The following is a 20,031-nucleotide window of genomic DNA, read 5'->3' as shown; positions in this document are numbered from 1 at the left end:
ACTTATATAGGGTTTTAGGTGAAGGTCAAAATAACATAGTATTAGACTTGAATAATTAGGAAAAGACTCAAAAGCCCTTAAAAAATAATCATTGAGTTCACCAAAGATGTAACACCTTGGGTTAAGAGAAGGAAAACATTCATTTCTCAGCCGATTCGGTGAAGTAAGTCGAGAATGCCGAACGAGAACTTCTCGCCTTTTTGGCTTGATTTTTGCATCCATTTGTTCTTGACCTTTAGGCGAGCTGTATTAAACTCGTTGTTCCATTCAGTGAGTCACCAAAATGAATTCCCCGTCGCCGAGTTAGCTTATTCCAAGAATAGACCCATTGGAACTTTCGTCGAGAGCTAAAGACTCACTCGGCGAATCGCGGAGTGGCTTTTGGCGAGCTCCAACATTTTTTTAAGGTTTAAGTTAGGATCTTCTGGGTCTTTATAGATTATTTTAATTCAGTACCATATCATTTTACCCTTCCCCTAAAGACCTATATATGTGTTTTTACCCCAAAACTTCCGCAATTTAAATCATTCTATCAGATTCCTAATAGAAGAGCAAGTCTTCTTCTCAAATATTTCTCTCTGTAGAAGTTGAAGAAGAAAGCTAGGGTTTTGCAAGAAAAGTCTTCAATCCACCATTGAAGTCAAGAGTTTGGCAATGATAGTTTTGATCCATGGAGCCCTTTCCTTCATGGAGTTCCCAAATTCTCCAATTTTGTAAAGTTAGATTCCCTAATCAAGTTAGGGTTTTGTTCAACTGTCATGGGTTCATTCCAATGTTGGTTCAATTGATTGTTTTACGTCTTTTTATGCATGAATTGATGTAATTGCATGTTTTTAAGATGAAAACCAACGAACCCATGCATAACCCATGTTTTTTAAGCTACGGTGATATAATGTGGGTCTTGAACTATGAAAGATGAATTTTATGAAAATATGCATGTCTTATAGATGTAAATGAATTTGAAGATGTATTGACTTTGAAAATATCATGAAGCTTATGAATTATTGAAAAGAATGCATGATCATAAAGGAAGTTTATGACTTGAGAGATATTATAGATGAGATTGTCTATATGTTCTATGAAGCTTGGCCACATGACATAAATGACATCTAGATTTGCCCTCAAAGATTTTAGGGCTATTTTCCTAAATTAGGTATTGATTAGTATGGTATCCGCTTATGCCATCAACGATTAGAGATCACAATTTCAAAACTATTTCCATTACTATTAGGGGCATCTCTAGCATGAAGTGAATGACTATGGACCTTAAAAACTATTAAAGAAGAACATCGATGGTGAAAGGTTTTATCACACATGGTCAAAAGATATATCCTATGATAAGGCATGTGTAGACTACCCATGTCTCTTAATGATAAGATAAGTCAATACTTAATTACTACTCCGTAGGATTTATGCTTAGTCGAGAGGATATGGAGATGAGAGATCTTTCGAGATGAGGTTGGGTTTCTAGTAGAAATATCCTCATCTCTTACGTATTTTCACCCAAAGGATTATTGTCTAGATAGACATTAGCTATTGTATCCACTTTAACTTAGATTCATGGCTCTACCTTGACAAGTAGGATAACCTTTTTCAGTGTGGGAGACACCGGGGATCCATGTTAGCTTACATGGTCTCTATGTCGGTTGACACTAATTTCCATAATAGTAACAAACTAAGGTTACTTCAAGAAGTATCTCACATATGTTCAAAGACGGTTTTACATGCATCGCTCATGATTTCATTTTATGTCTTCTAACCCTCTTATCTTATATTTTTACTTGGTCCTTGCATATCACGAAAAATATACTTTTTATCATGATTTCATATTTTAATACATGGCTATCATACCTAATAAACTTTTATACTAACACATACTCTTATCTATATTTCCCCAAATGTAGGGACCGACCTTACAAATTCGCACCTCCATGGCTAGGATCTCTTTATAGTTGAAGATTGAAGATTGGTGAAGCCTCATGTTTCGAGGACTGAGCCTTTATTTCATTATGCCTTTTCATATTTGATTTATGTACGGGTGACATCTCGATATTTTTTATGCACTAGAGGGTTGAGATCTTGTTAGACTTCCGCTCCATTTTATAAAATTCTATGTTTGAAATGTTCTTTTAAATCTTTTAATTTCTATTATTTTTTCTATGTATGTTAAGTGACTTGCATGGGGTCTCTCTAGGTCTTATACGTCATGTTATGTCTAGGGGCTATCTTGGGTCATGACAAACTTTGTATTTAGAGTACAAGGCTTAGAAAAGTCCTAGGATGTCTCATAAGCCACGTCGAGTAGAATCTTGTTCATGAGTGTGAAGCACGCCACATTTATGAATAAGAATCTATAAAATGTTTAGAAAGTTCCACTTCTTTCATTACTCTAAAGTTGTATGATAGAGTGTACCTCTAGGTGTCTTTCTCTCCTAACCCCCATTTATGTTTTTCATACCATGCCTCCACGAAGGAATCCCGTGAGAAGAAATAGAAATGTTTGTGAAAATGTAACACAAGAGGTTCCCCGAGTGTCGGTCAACCCTTTGGTCGAGCAAGTGAAAAATGATGATTTTTTGATCTGCATTTAATGCATTATCCCAAACTATGATGTTTCGAGCAAATAGAGAGGTTGTGGATCCCGTGACCCAAGGATGGGTACAACGGCAACAAGGATGGTGGAGTTTATTAGAATGAATCCTTCGGAATTTCACGGGTCTAACATTGAAGAATATTCTCTGGAGTTCATTGATGAGGTGTATAAGATGTTGATGATCATGGGAGTGAAGCCTGTAGAAAAAGAAGGAATTGGCCTCTTATCTAAGGGGGTGTTGCTCAAATTTGGTTCAACCAATGGAAGGAAGAGAGTGTGGTAGATGAAGTACCTCTTGATTGGGAGAAATTTAACGTTGCTTCTCTTGATAGGTTCTTTGCCATTGAGATGACATAGGCAAAAGTACTTGAGTTCATTAACATTTGCCAAGGAGATATGAGTATGAAGAGTATGCTTTGAAATTTACACAATTGTCTAAATAAGCTCCAACTATGGTTGTTGATCCAAGGAAAAGGATTAGTAAGTTTGTGTCGGGTGATTTCGACTTAGTGGTCAAGGAATGCCTAACCGCCATGATTGTTAAGGAAATGGATGTCTCCCGTTTGATGGTTCATGCACAACGAATAGAAGAAGAAAAGCTTAAAGAGAAACTAGGGATTCAAAGAGGTCAAGAAGGGATGATGATGATTCTTAACATTCAACCTCCGATAGAGGTAACAATTCCCAAGGTAAGGATAGTAGTGAGCAAATGTGGCCCGAGTGTCGAGGTGTAGAAGAATACATAACGAAGAGTGTCTAGTCAGTTCGAATGTGTGTTTTGGGTGTGGAAAAACAGAACACAAGATAAGGAACTACGCTACAATTGCTAGGGATAAGGGAGATAGTCTTCGACGGGCTCAATCCTACCTTTTCTCGGGTCTGGTGGAGATGGGAAACAAGATAGGTTTACATTCTCTTCAAACTCAAGAAGATCATGAGGGTTCTCTGGATGTGGCAATTGGTAAGTTAAGGTTTATGCTTTTCACCAATTGTGAAGTTTGTCTCCATACGATTACTTTTAGGGATGGTTGCACGTTTAGATATAGAATTACACCAAATAGATGTGAAGACTGCTTTTCTCGATGGAGAATTAAGTGAGGAATTCTACATGAAATAACCAATAGGTCTCATTGTTTAAGGCCAAGATAATAAAGTTTGTAAATTTAAAAAGATCAATTATGGCCTGAAGACATATTCAAGGAAGCGGTACCTGATATTTCATAAAAAGGTGATGTCATTTGATTTCACCATGAACGATGAAGACCATTAAATCTATGTGAAAAAGTTCAATGAGAAGATAGTAATTCTTTCTTTTTACGTAGATGACATTTTACTAGCTGAAATAAATTTGGATTATTTGAGAACTCTCAAGTCATAGCTTTCATAATCATTTGATATGAAAGATATGAGTGAATCGGACTATATATTGGGTGTTAAGATAAAAAAAAAGAAGATCATATCAAGAAATTTTTGAGTTGATCTAAAGAAACTCATAAAAAGAAAATATTGAAACACTTTCAAATGAATAGTTGAAAATTCATGGATACTCCTGTATTAGGAGTGCAACTTTAAGCCTTGAATGTGTCCAAAGACTGAAAAAGAAAAGAAAGACATGTTTCGAGTTTCATGTTCTAGTGTTGTCGGAAATTTAATGTAATCTATGATATGTACTCGCCTAGACATTTGTTATGTTGTAAGTCTTGTTAACATATGTCAATCCAATCCTAGAAGAGATCATTGGAAGGCAGTCAAGAGAATATTCTGAAACCTGAAGAGAACTGCAGATCATTGACTATGTTATAGTGGATCTGATTTATTCATAAGACGTTATACAAATGTTGATTGGCTGGGAGACGGGTGTGATAGAAAATCAATCTCCGATTAAGCTTTCTTACTTAATAGTGGTGTTGGTTCATGGAAAAGTAAAAAAAACTTGCACAACTTTTTCAACCATGGAGTCTAAATTTGTGGCTTATGCGTCTGCAATATAAAAAATTTCTTGGTTAAAGAGATTTATTGAGAATTTGAACATTACAAAGAATTCTAAGGGTCCCATGATTTTATTTTGTGGCAGTCAAGCGGTTATCACATTCAGGATGGATCCTGAGTATCACAACAAGACCAAACACATTGACATCAAGTATAACTTTGTGAGAGACATAGTAACAAGTGGAGAAATAACTTTGCAGTAGATTCCTAAAAGTGAAATGATAGTTAATCCTTTTATAAAAGGTACAACTAGAGACGTGATTGAGAAACATTTTAAAGCTCTAGGTTTGTGTACGATATGATAATATTTATGTATTATAAAGTAACTTGGTTGTTATTATATTCTCATCACTATATGACTATTTTGAATTTATATTTATATCTCATATGCATATTTGATAATGATATTAGAAATAAAATGTGTCGGGCAAGTTGTGAGATTGAATCTCTCACACAAGCAATCGCCTTTTACGTCGGAGAACATGAATAGATGATTTTCACTACCATGCTATGACTTGTTTTATAAATTAGATGAGATTATATCTAAGAAGATGAGTTTGAGGATCACTAAGGAGAGAAACTTGGATTAGACATCTAAAGGTGTCTATACTAAAATTTGTACGATATTGGATAATTAAAAGAATAAGACACATGCACCAATATATGGTGAAAACAGCATAACACATGTTCCATGCCATGCATGTTAAGTGATCAATGTGTTAATGAAAGGATGATTCCCAACTTCTTTATTGTGGGAGACCCCAAAAAGTTAAATCAACTTTTCATTGGAATATCTTTTGACCTTTTAGTGTTTCTTAAAGATTCTATCGGTGTTACTACTTTATCATGTAACTAATAATAGCCATGAGTGATTCTAAAATGGAGTGCAATTCTAGGAAAGTACTTTATTTAGAACACATAGATTCATACCTGCTAAGAATCAGGAAATTTCACTATGTTTTTCCGGCTGTAAAAGACATACAAATTGGAGGCCTAACTTTGAGTAAAGCAAGTAGTGCTGATGGAAGAATCCATAATCCATCACCACAAATAAATCCTGAAGCCACTGCAAGAACCATCAAATCTGCCTTCTTGCTGTTGAGTTTATGCCATACGTATACGATAAAACTCCCCGCAACCATATCAATTGCAAAGGAAGACCCAACAAGGAAAGGCACAGCTATAGCCATTGGGAGAGGAACCAATTTCCCGACTCTCTCTGGGGCCATGTCTCTCACCAAGTTGGCAAGTACGGCAAAGGCGAAGAAACCATAACAGAGCTGCAAGCAATAGCAATGGCGAGGCAGAGCTGAGAATCCTTCAACACCTAAGATTGCCATGTTATAAATGAATTTTGATTAAAATGAATAATTTAACTTATATACACAAGTCGGTTATTACACTCGAGTGTAATTTTTTGTATTTAAAGATAAACATAAACTCGAGTCCACCTATTTAAGAGGATGAGGAATCATATAAGTAACTATCGAAGTAGTGAATGAAGTCTAGGATATTGTGAGTAATTGTATTCTAATAAAGTTAGTAAATTCTTTCCACATGTGACTGGATTCCTACGTAGGGCTTGTAAAACCTTAAAGGCAAGCTCTTGATGCTCACGATTCACACAAACTATTTGTCATATGAATTGTAGTTAATGTTGTGTTGGCTTAAGTCTTATCCATCATTTGAGAAATTAGAGATGTAAGTTTTGGGTCATGATTCACCTATATAGGCCAATCCAGTCTGATTTAACCCGACTCAATCCAAAGTTATTTTCTTAAAAAAGATAGATTAGTACAAATTTAAAAGAGGCAAGGACAGTCACATAATAACTGCTCCAATGTAAATATATTTCCTTTTTAAATTAGTTTTTCACGTTTCTCAGAAGAGGTAGAAAAATAAAAATAGGAAAAAAAGATGGTAAAATGCAAACAATTTTCTTTCTTCATGAACATCAACAAATTAAACAAATTAATATTTAGTTTGTGATTCGTAATCTTTGTTTTCTAATAACTCGAAGAGTGATGATAGAGCAATTTATTTTAGTAGCCAAATCAAGGACATCTGCTGCAAGTATAAGGTACACATGTAAGAATTATATAACAAGTACAAGGTTGTGTACATGTTAACAACAACAAAATGATAATAAATCTTGTGAAATAGTTGATCCACGTCTGACTTTGAGTCTCAAGAAATCAAAGTTATATTTCACAAACAAAGTGTCACTTTTATTTTGTTGATATCACTGAAGAAGATAGAACTCAAAGTTGTTTTAAAAGGAAAAGATAAGTACAAATTTAAAAGGGATGGGAACGGTTACATAAGAACTGCTCTAACATAAACATATTCTCTTGTTAAATTAGTTTTTCACTCTTCTCAGAAGAGGTAGAAAAATAAGAACAGAAAATAAAAGGGTGGTAAAAAGAAAACAAATATATTTCTTCTTAAGAACATCGACAAACAAATTGATATTTAGTTTGTGAATCATAATTTTTGTTTCCTAGTGACTCAAAAGTGACAATGGAACAATTTATTTTGGTAGCAAAGTCAAGGACTTTCCCTGCAAATATAAGATACATAATCCATCGATATTGCTCCCATTTCTAATATTGCTATGTAAAATTTCAGAGTAAAATCGATAGATTGCGTAAAATGGAAGTCCTTGATTTTGCTACCAAATGAATTGTTCCATAGTCACTCTTCGAAATACTAGGAAACAAAGATTACGCTTCACAAATGGGGTTACTATGATCTTATAAATATGACTTATGTCATCAATTAATAAGCTAAATAAAATTATTCTGTATTAATTGATAAAATGAATTCAAGGAAAAAAAGGTTATTTCCTACTTATTTATTAGCTAAGGTGAACTTAAAACAAAAAGAAACAAAATAGGATTTTTAAAAAGTACATACTTTTATAGGAATAAAATATGTTTAAAAAAAAAAATAATACATTTCTTAGAAAATGAACAGTTTTTATCCATTAAGTAACAATGACAATATTTTTTTTAATTAAACTATTGATGACATGAGCATTATTAGACCATACTATTAATTGATACACTTTTATTCAATTTTGCATAGTGGACATGTTAAATTTTTTTCACCTAATAAATTACTATACGTTTACTTAAATTAATAAATTGAACTGCAATAAAGTATATCCATTAAGTGTTCATTGATAGAGATCACATTAGATGTTGATTATATGTGGAATTTGATAAATTAATTTTTCTTTTACACCATTATTTGCTTCATTATTCACCATATTAAAATGGTGAAATACATTAAATTATGCTGTTGAAAATATTTGCTCAAAAAAAATAAGAAATAATATAGTAAATATAAATCTCACATTGCGAATGCAATTTATGCTTCATTTATTTGCACTTTATAGTGGTTTGAATTTTAATCATTTAGATTTATCCCATTAAGTACATTGTTTTTTAGGTTTGAATCTGAATCATTCAGATTCAACCCATTAAGTTCATTTGTTTTATTTTTTTAAAGGCCGCTGAAGATGAAGTCTGAATGAATCAGATCTGTAAGAGACTCTTAACAACATTCAGACTTATTTGATAAGTTATCAAATAATAATCATAGTTTCTCCGCTTTGGGCGTGACTTTTATTGCATAACTAAAAATTTTCTTTCTCGCTTTCTAATTCAAACACCATTTTATTCCCAACCGGTAAGTTTTTTCATAAATCCTTTCAAGTTTTTCTTTTTATATATTAATAATTTTTTTGTATTGTGTTTGTCAAGAACACTGGTTGCAATAATATTTTTGGTGTATTGTTGTTTATCGAGGTTTTTGAATGAAAAAATTGTACTCCAAATCATATGATTATTAAAACTTTTTTTTATCAAAAGTGATATATTTTGTTGAAATGAAAATTTTATAATATTTTATTAATATAATGTTCAATTTCACTTCCACATTCAGTTATTAAAAACAAACATTAATTATTTCGTGTTCACATTTAGAGACCACATCTTAATATTCAGATGTGTATTTCGATCAAAACACTCAAATCTTAATGCAAATTTTAAAATCTAGATGTGTATTCAGATTCAGACCTCTTAATCTTAATAGAAGCAAATGAGGCCTTACAAACCAGTAGAATTGTTGAGCCAAAAGTGAAGATTTGTTGGGGATCTGGATCTATACCCAACACAACACGTACAAGTTTTTTTTATATATATAATATGCTAAATAGAGCAAAACCATATATTATACTAATATTCGGTAAATTAATAATTCTTTAAGATAATATTTTTTTGATTCTAATTCGAGTCAATGGAAAAAATAATTCATTTCTATAAGATAATATGATAAATTTTTTATATGAATTCAATAAATATGATATATAAATTATTAAAATATATGATTTTGATGTAATCAAAGTTAACCTTCATTATATCTCAAACCACTTTTTAAATTAATAAATATTAATTCATCGATTAAATAATATATTTAAAAAATAGTACATGATTCATCAATTTAATTCAGTGAGGTTTTACTCTAAAAATAAAAAGTTTGTTTTTTATAAATATTTTCAACTTCAAAAATTTAATTTTTCACCCCTATCCTCAACTCTCCACCACCAACCCCTACCACCCCCCGTCCCCCCCAAAAAATTTAAGTTTGTTTTTTAAAAACATTTTCAACTTCAAAAATTCATTTTTTTTCACCCATACCCGCGACCCCCCCCCCCCCCAAAAAAAAAATATTTTAAGTTTGTTTTAAAAATATTTTAAACTTTAAAATTTCATTTTTTCACCCCTACCCTCGATCCCCCCACCCCCCCCCCACTAGCCACCTACCAGACCCCCAGGCCCCACAACATTTTTTTTATGTTTGTTTAAAATATTCAATTTCAAAAATTATTTTCTACCTTAGTAAAAAATAAAAGATATTTCTCAAAAATATTTTTCATTCAAAATTCAAACACTAAAATATTTTTCGAAAAATATTTTCTACTCATTAATTAAACATGAGAAAGTAAGTCAAATATCTACTTATTTTTAAGGAAAACATTTTCTAGGAAAATATTTTCCATGAAAATCATTTACCTTCATACCAAACACACCCTAAATTATGTAGTTGAAAATATTTGTTTAGGACATCTCCAACCCTATACTCTATCTTACTCTCAAAATATAGAGTTCTATATTTTTTCAGACAACCAACTCCAACCAAATTCTCTTTTTTACTCTCTAAAAAAGAATATTTTTCTCTCTCGTTAATATTATATTATTATTTCTATTTCATTCTTATTTTCTTATTTCTAATATAAATCATTTATTTTAATTTCCAATAATTACTTTATATAATTATCATGTGATACAAAATTTTATTTTTTCAAAATTTTTATTTAATATAAATTTTATTTTATTCTAAATTTGTAATTACCATAAATTGCACGAAAAATATTATATAATATATAAACTAATGAACAAATTCAAATAAAATTGAAATACGATTACACAAATATTACATAAACACTCAATTTTTTAAATTATTATGTTACTTTCATAAATGCTCAATTAATGTATTACGGAGTTCAAAATGAGCATTTTTATTCTTAATTTAATTATGGTTAGCTAAAAATTGTTCAAATTGGAGATTTTCATCTACCACTATTTTTATCGTTGGAGTTGGAGCCTCTACGACATCTTGAATTGATGCATTAAGATCACATTCATACTTAATTATCACGTTGTGTAGTATAATACACGTAGGTTATATCATGTAGCGCTTTCTTTCTCCAAAAACGTGATGGTTTTGCAATAATTGCAAAACTCCGAATGCACGTTTCACATCTTTTCAACATAATTCTTATTTCATTGCGAATTAATTATTATGTTAAGCGTTGTATTTTATTTTCTATATAAATTATTATGTTATGTATAGTATTGTTATCTTGTATTTAAATTAAAATTTTCATCTTAACATTTTAATTTTGTTATTCTTTATAATGGAAATTAATAATAAAATAAAATTTTATTATTGATGAAAATTATAAAAGAATGTATTAATTTGAGATTAAAGTAGTATATATTAAATAATATATTTTTAAAAATATTAAATTTCATTTAAAAAGAATCATGAATATTAGATATTTAATTAATCAAACTATATGTAAAATAATATGTTAACGATAAAGTAATGAAAATAATAATAAAATATTAAAAAAGTAAAATAGAGTGTGTGAATAGTAGTCTAAATATAGAGAATAGACAGCATACTAAAGGTGGTTTAGAGAAAGAAATAAGAAATAATACAATAAATATAAATCTCACCTTAGGTATCTCCAACACTATCCTCTATTTTACTCTCTTAGGGCCCGTTTGGCCATAAATTTTCCAAATAATATTTGGGAAAAATTTGGCAAATAATGTTTGTCCATACAATTTGCCATTATTTGGCAAATATTTTTGGCAAATATCCCAAATTTCCAAATACTAGTTTTTTCTAGTATTTGGGCCAAATTTCATTATTTGGGATATTTTAAAAATTAAAATTTTACCCCAATCTTTTATCTTTTACAAAAACACCCTCTCTAGTAGTTGCTTGCGTTGTATTACATCATTTTTTACGTGAACACCAAAATAGTGATGAAATATGTAGTGAATATTAAATAATGATATGATTGTTGATGAAAATTATTAAAAATTGGCTTTAGATAACAAAGTCATGTACTTTGTCTACTTCACGATGTATGGAATAATTCTTGTTGCACTCACTCCAAATTACCACATTGCTTTAGTGTCATGGACATTATTTGTTATTGTTGTAACGAACATTCATTGACTTGTAAATACAAACTTTTAGTTAATTTTGATATTTTTTAAAACTTGTGTGTATAAATCATATTTTCTAAAAAGGTGAAATATATTTTTCCCAAATTTTATGGCCAAACACATGGTGAAATTTCACCCAAATTTTCACTCAAATAATATTTACCAAGAATATTTGGAAATCTATGGTCAAACGCTAGCTTAATATAGAATTATCTATTTTTGAGACAATCATCTCCACCTTTATTCTCTATTTTACTCTCTAAAAAAATATTTTCTCTCTCCTTAATATTATATTATTATTTCTATTCCATTCTTATTTTTTTTTAATTTCATAGTATAAATCATTTCTTCTTTTTGAAAATAATCACTCTATAATCTTTATGCAATACAAAGTTTTATTTTTTTTTTTCAAATTCTTCATTTAATACAAAATTATATTTTATTTTAAATGACATAATTTTTTTTTTTATAAATATTATGTGTAATACATATTAACGAACAATTCAAATAAAAGTGAAATCATTGATGAAATATAATTGCATCATAAATATTGTATCATCATAAAATTTAATTTAAATCTTATATAAGTACTCAACTTTCAAAACTATTACATTAATCTCATGAATGTTCTATTAATGTATTACGGAGTTTAATAATTATCATTTTTTGTCCTTATTTTTTATGTTTAGCTAAATATTGTTTAATTTAACAATTTCATCTTGTATCCAATTATTTCGTATACTAATTTACTTTCCATATTCCATTTTGAACTATTGAATCAATATTTTCATCCTATTTAAAAAGTGCAATTTAATAATTTATCACTATAACATAAAAAGTAAATAGTTTAAATTATCATGTAAATTTTGTGCATACTTCATAATAAAAATAATTATAATCTAAATTACATATTTTGAATGATAAAAAAAAATTAAAAATCAATAATATGTTTTAGATATTATATTACTTAGAAAATAATTACAAATATAGGGACTTAATTAATAATCTTATATAATAATTAATATTAAAATAACTTTAATTTACACATTTAAAGTGACAAATTCTTTTAAAAAATAAAATAAAAAATGATTAATGTAGCAAATTGTTAAATGTTATATAACATTGAAAATAATTACTGTCACACCCCTTTTTTTTCCTCTCTTTCAATATTTTTTATTTTTTTTATTGTTTCGAAAAAAAAAGAGTTTTTCTTTTGAAAAGGGATAATTATTATTTAGAGTCGCCACTTGGAATTGAGTTTTGGTGTTCCAAGTCACCTTATTTAAATCCCTAATCAAAAGAAAATTTGACTCTATTTTATTGATCTGCGAACTAAAAATTCGGGTAAGGAATTCTGTTGACCGAGGGGAAGGTGTTAGGCACCCCTCGAGTCCCGTGGTTCTAGCACGGTCGCTTTATTGATTTTAGTATGACTTAACTTAATTTTTAGACACTGTATTATTTAACTTAATAATAAAATTGTTATTTATTTTCAGATTTATTTTAAACTGGTTTATTTATTTTAAATATTCTTTATTTATTTTTATTTTTTTGGTTGTGCGTCCATTAATTTTAAAGTTGAACATTCGTATATCTTTTTCTGCTTATATTTGTATGTTTTTAATTTTTTAATGTTATTATAAGTAGAATATATCTGGTTCTTAAGAATTAGAGTTTGTGTAGGAATAAATATTCAGAGTTCAAGTTAATTTAGGATTATATATTTATTTATTTATTTTAAATTAAAAATAGGAAAATAAAATTTTATAAGATTTGAAGTTGGTTTTTATCAAGAAATCCCAAATAGATTAGGAATGTTATTTTTTTTATCTTTTTTTTTCTACACGTTTTTTTTTTTTGGATTTTGTATATATTTGTTTTTTTTTTGTTTTGTTTTCTGTAAATTTGTTTCTCTCTCTCTTTTCTTTTAAATTTTATTTTATCATTATTTTTGTTTTATTATTATTTTATAGATTTTGTCTTCTCCTTTATAAAAAATAATAATTTTTTGTTAATTTTTTTTTTACGTTCTTCTTCATTTTTTTTATATCTACTTTTAGTTTTTATTAGTTTTATATTTTATTTTTTTATTTTTCATTCTACTTTTCTCTTCTTCTTTTTTTTCTTTTGATTTTCACGCTTTTTTTTTTCTCTTATTACTTTCTGTTTCTTTATATATATAAAAGTTTCTGTTATTTCTTTTATTTTATTTTTTATTAACTTTCTGTTTTATTTTTTTTTATTTTAAATTTGTCTTCTTCTCTTTTTTTTTGTTACTCTTTTTCTTTTACGTTCTTTTTTTTTTATTCTTGTGGTTTTTGTTACTTCTTTTTTATTTTACGTATTTTTTTTAGTTTCTACTTTTTATTTTATTAGTTTTACTTTTTTATTTTTTATTTTTCATTCTCCTTTCCTCTTTTTATTTTTATTTTTTTTATTTTCTGTTTCTGTTTTTTTTTTCAAATTCTGTTATTTTTTTTTATTCATTGTTTTTTTTTCTTTTATGTTTTAGGCTTTTTTGTTTTTATTTTTTTATTTTTTACTCTTTTGTTCTCTTTATACAATTTCTCAAAAAAAAAGATATTATAATTATTAATAGTAATTATCATTATTTTATCATGAATCTCTAGATGAAATTACAATTCTACTTAGATAAAAAAAATTTACCAATTATTTATATATCCTAATCTAACAAGTTTATAAATTTATTTACTTGTTTTTTTTTTTAGTGAAAAACTAGGCTCCAGAAAAAAATATTTTCTATTAAATATCACAAAATAAATTTTAATATAAATTGCATCAAAAAAAAATAACAAACACTAATAATAATGCAAAAAAATAAAATAATGTATAATACATTTTTTATTTTATATTATTTTTGTTAGCAGATTAACACTAGAAAAAAATAATTAAAAAAATCATAACACATGCATTACGGATTGATATTATATAATAATAACATACTATTTAAAGAACTTCATATTATTAGATTCAAATCTTCATACAACATTACATTTAAATAATGCGAGAGTTTAGAATTACCTCGCTGCGAAGATGGATATCACGAAAACTAACTTCTATGATCTACTGATTTGAGCCACGAATTTGGAACCACGACAAAAAAACTCTAACTCTGACCTAATTCTCAAAAGAATGACTCACTTTTCTTCTCTTTGTGTTTGCTCTATATATTTCTCTCTGTAATTCTGTTTTTCTCTCTATATCTCCGTTTTCCTCTCTGTATTTCTTTTTATCTGTGTATCTGTGTCTTTGTGTATTTTTACATCTCTCTGTATTTTTTTTCCTTCTCAACTGAACATGTTTTTATAATAATTTGGCTGAGAGTTTGATGCTAATTAAATGGATAGTAATAGAGTTGGATTAGGATTTAGTTTGAAATATTGTTGAGGGAATTGGGGTTGAGATAAGGATTTAAAATAAATAGATAATAATAATAGAAAATTAACAAAAAAAATGTTTAAAAAAATCAAAAGGAACGTCCAAAAGAAGAAGAAAAAATCAAAATTAATGGGATGAGACTTTTTAGTAAAATAAGTTAGAAAGTTGGGAATAATTAGGATAAGGTAAACAAATTTGAAATCTTTAGGACTCCTCTTTTCTTTTCTTTTTCTATACATTTTCATAATATTTTCTATCTTATTATTATTTTTAAACTAGATAATTAACAAATAACTTAAATTCCCAGCTTCTATTTATCAATTTTTTTAATTATTAAACTATAATTGATCTTATTAGTTTTATTAATTTACAATTTATTATTATTATTTTATTTTATTTTAAATATAACCCTTTTTTAAAAAAAAAATTGGTGTTTGACTCTTTATATTTTGGTAAAAAATTAGGTGTTCACAGTATGCCCCTCTTTGCTTGAAAACATGAAGAGTTTTCATGCAAAGACGTGAACAATGTGACTAATTTTTTACTAAAATATTTATGCGAAAAATTTATAGAAGAGAAGAGGTTTGATTGTGTCCTAACTTTTAAAAACTACCTATCCTATGTTGAGATGATAAGGAGTCAGGCGTAGTTCCAATGAGTTAGGTAGTCGAGTGAGGTTTTGTCGAGATTCCGGTTCGTAGCTCCAGCTATTACATAAAAAAAAACAAGATGCAGAAGGAAAGATATGAAATCCTATCTATTTCGATAGTGCTAAGTCTTCATTTTGGATTCTCAGATATCGCTTCACCCTCTTTGGGTAGATTCATCTATTCCGAACTTTGCTCTGGACTTCTGAGTTTAAGACTTGAAACTTCATGACTTGACTTCAGCTACTGACGTTCTTCCGCATGATATTCTTGAAAACTTATTTTCTTGAAAAGATGAATTCTATTATTTTTGAACTGCAAATTTGTGTACTATGTAGAAATCTGCACACAAAACAAAAATTTTTACCTAGTTTGCACTAGGAAATTTTGTGAGTTATTGATGAAAGCTATGAAAGTCTATACTAATAATAAAATAATATTTTTGTAGCCTATTACAAAATGTAAAAAAAAAAAAGACGAAAGTGAGTTTTGTACCCAAATTGCAATCAGGGGTTATTGTGCCCTGTGAAGACATAAAAAATAAAATAGGGGTTATTGTGCCCTATATGCAACTCAGGGGTTATTGTGCCCTGTGAGACATGAAAAATAAAATAGGGGTTATTGTGCCCTGTGAAGATATGAAAAATAAAATAGGGATTATTGTGCCCTATATGCAACCAGGGGTTATTGTGCCCTGTGAAGACATAAAAAAAAATGATAGGGGTTATTGTGCCCTATATGCAATCCAGAGGTTATTGTGCCCTGTGAAGAAATGAAAAATAGGATAGGGATTATTGTGCCCTATATGCAACCAGGGGTTATTGTGCCCTGTGAAGACATAAAAATGATAATAGGGGTTATTGTGCCCTATATGCAATCAGGGGTTATTGTGCCTTGTGAAGAAAAATGATAGGGGTTATTGTGCCCTATATGCAATCCAGGGGTTATTGTGCCCTGTGAAGACATGAAAAAATAGGATAGGGGTTATTGTGCCCTATATGCAACCAGGGGTTATTGTGCCCTGTGAAGACATGAAAAATCGAAAAGGGGTTATTGTGCCCTATATGCAACCAGGGGTTATTGTGCCCTGTGAAGACATGAAAAATAGAAAAGGGGTTATTTGTGCCCTATATGCAACCAGGGGTTATTGTGCCCTGTGAAGACATGAAAAATAAATAGGGGTTATTGTGCCCTATATGCAACCAGAAGTTATTGTGCCCTGTGAAGACAAAAAAAAATGATAGGGGTTATTGTGCCATATATGCAATCCAGGGGTTATTGTGCCCTGTGAAGACATGAAAAATAGAATAGGGTTATTTCTTTTTTTTTACTTTTATTATCATTATTATTTAACATTAGTTTATTTTATTTTATTTTTATTGGTACATTGACCGATTTAAAAATAAAATAAAATGCCCCAGATTTTATTAAGAAAAAAAATAATTCTTTTTTTTTTTTGCATATCAATGAGAGACAAGGATTCAAAAACTTACCATCGCGGCGTTTGTCTCTTGCGAATTACTTGCATGGTTTGTCTTTATAGCTCTTTTAGACTCTAACTTTATTTCTATCTTTATTGTGCTCATGCTGAGACGGAATGTCATCATTTGATAAATGGTGTCACTCGTGATTTTTTACCAAGTAGACATTCTTATTTTTTTTACCGTCGTCTTATATTTCTCTCGAGAGTTTTCACTCATAAGACCCTCTTATTTTTTTTTAATTTTTTAATTTTTTAATTTTTATTTTTTTCTGTAACATACCATAGACTACAATGTCATGTTTCAACCCTTATAGATTTTAAATAGCATGATCATTATTTTATTGAGTGATTAGACCGAATCTCAATGAAGGGCAGCCTACGTATCCTCTTAGAAATCAGATCGAACGTAGTTCAATAAAAAATATTTTTCTTTTTTTTTAAATTTATTTTTAAAAATATAATGAAAAAATTGGAAAAAGAATTAGTTCATGTTTGATAATGCTTTGACTTTAGTTGGTATCAACAATTAGTATTATGCATATGAACTACATTCACAACTTTTAAATAAATTTGAGGTCAACTTTGAGTAATTTATATAGTTTCAAATTGTATCTCAAATATATTTAAGTAATTACAAGATCAATTTATCTTGCCAAAATTAAGGGATAGAATTATTCGTATCCTCATGTTTCAAATGCACTCTCAATATATGAAAGTCCTACTTCACACAATATAATAATTTAGATCGTAGGACATTTTTGAAAGTCACTCACACTCAAAAAGATATTCAATGCATGAGATTAAGATACCATATGATTGGCCCTCATGTAAGCATCCACTAATATGAGAACATAAAAAATGAGATCAAATAGGACTTGTCATTGGCTTGTAATGTAGTATTAGGGAACGGTAGGATATTCATTTGGGATATAGTGACTATTTCCTCCTTAGAATTTGCACAATGCTTTCAATATTTTTTTTATTCTTGCATTTGACCTTTGTTTTCTTGTAAGGTCTTTTTTCATTTTTTTCTCTTTATTTTTTTATTTCATCTCCTTTTTTTGGAGATTTTTTTTTTCATTTTTCATTCTATCTTTTTTTTTTTTGACATATTTGGTCTTTTTCACATTGTCACCCAACTTAGGTCTTTGATGTTATGTAGATATTTCATAGTGCGCTCAAGGAGGTAAGACAAAGGAATCAGTGCATTTGTACACTCAAAATGTATATGCTAAGATGTGGCTATTTAAATAAAAACATCAAGGCTCAAAATGGAAATTCTATGGATAACATGTCATTTGGTAGGCTTGAAAGGCACAATCGATTCAAAGAAAACCTATAATCATTTCTCAAGTTAAATGTTGCTCAAAATTTCGTCTCAACCAACATTTGGGCCAAGTTCTAGATTAGCAAAATCATGACTTTGAATTTTACGTCTAAAGCTCACCCACCACACAATGCATTTGAAACAATGAGGTCAAATTTATTTTATCCATAAACTTTATACAAGATAATTTCTCAAGTATGACATAAATGTATTGAGAGATGCCAATAGAAGTCTATAGGTCACAACAAAGTTGATCTGTCTTACCAAATAGTTTAACACTTTATTTTTTTTTTCTTATGCATAATCCTAAGCATGTTGTTACTGTCACACCCCTTTTTTTCCTCTCTCTCAATATTTTTTATTTTTTTTATTGTTTCAAAAAAAAAAGAGTTTTTCCAATTAAAGTGACGTTTTGAAAAGGGATAATTATTATTTAGAGTCGCCACTTGGAATTGAGTTTTGGTGTTCCAAGTCACCTTATTTAAATCCCTAATCAAAAGAAAATTTGACTCTATTTTATTGATCTGCGAACTAAAAATTCGGGTAAGGAATTCTGTTGACCGAGGGGAAGGTGTTAGGCACCCCTCGAGTCCCGTGGTTCTAGCACGGTCGCTTTATTGATTTTAGTATGACTTAACTTAATTTTTAGACACTGTATTATTTAACTTAATAATAAAATTGTTATTTATTTTCAGATTTATTTTAAACTGGTTTATTTATTTTAAATATTCTTTATTTATTTTTATTTTTTTGGTTGTGCGTCCATTAATTTTAAAGTTGAACATTCGTATATCTTTTTCTGCTTATATTTGTATGTTTTTAATTTTTTAATGTTATTATAAGTAGAATATATCTGGTTCTTAAGAATTAGAGTTTGTGTAGGAATAAATATTCAGAGTTCAAGTTAATTTAGGATTATATATTTATTTATTTATTTTAAATTAAAAATAGGAAAATAAAATTTTATAAGATTTGAAGTTGGTTTTTATCAAGAAATCCCAAATAGATTAGGAATGTTATTTTTTTTATCTTTTTTTTTCTACACGTTTTTTTTTTTTGGATTTTGTATATATTTGTTTTTTTTTTGTTTTGTTTTCTGTAAATTTGTTTCTCTCTCTCTTTTCTTTTAAATTTTATTTTATCATTATTTTTGTTTTATTATTATTTTATAGATTTTGTCTTCTCCTTTATAAAAAATAATAATTTTTTGTTAATTTTTTTTTACGTTCTTCTTCATTTTTTTTATATCTACTTTTAGTTTTTATTAGTTTTATATTTTATTTTTTTATTTTTCATTCTACTTTTCTCTTCTTCTTTTTTTTTCTTTTGATTTTCACGCTTTTTTTTTCTCTTATTACTTTCTGTTTCTTTATATATATAAAAGTTTCTGTTATTTCTTTTATTTTATTTTTTATTAACTTTCTGTTTTATTTTTTTTAATTTTAAATTTGTCTTCTTCTCTTTTTTTTTTTAAAATAATTTTTGTTACTCTTTTTCTTTTACGTTCTTTTCTTTTTTTTTTTATTCTTGTGGTTTTTGTTACTTCTTTTTTATTTTACGTATTTTTTTTAGTTTCTACTTTTTATTTTATTAGTTTTATTTTTTTATTTTTTATTTTTCATTCTCCTTTCCTCTTTTTATTTTTATTTTCTGTTTCTATTTTTTTTTCAAATTCTGTTATTTTTTTTATTCATTGTTTTTTTTCTTTTATGTTTTAGGCTTTTTTGTTTTTATTTTTTTATTTTTTACTCTTTTGTTCTCTTTATACAATTTCTCAAAAAAAA

The sequence above is a fragment of the Solanum lycopersicum genome, chromosome 1 (assembly GCF_036512215.1).
Source record: "Solanum lycopersicum chromosome 1, SLM_r2.1".
Lineage (NCBI taxonomy): Eukaryota > Viridiplantae > Streptophyta > Magnoliopsida > Solanales > Solanaceae > Solanum > Solanum lycopersicum.
Note: the sequence above shows the minus strand (reverse complement) of the source record.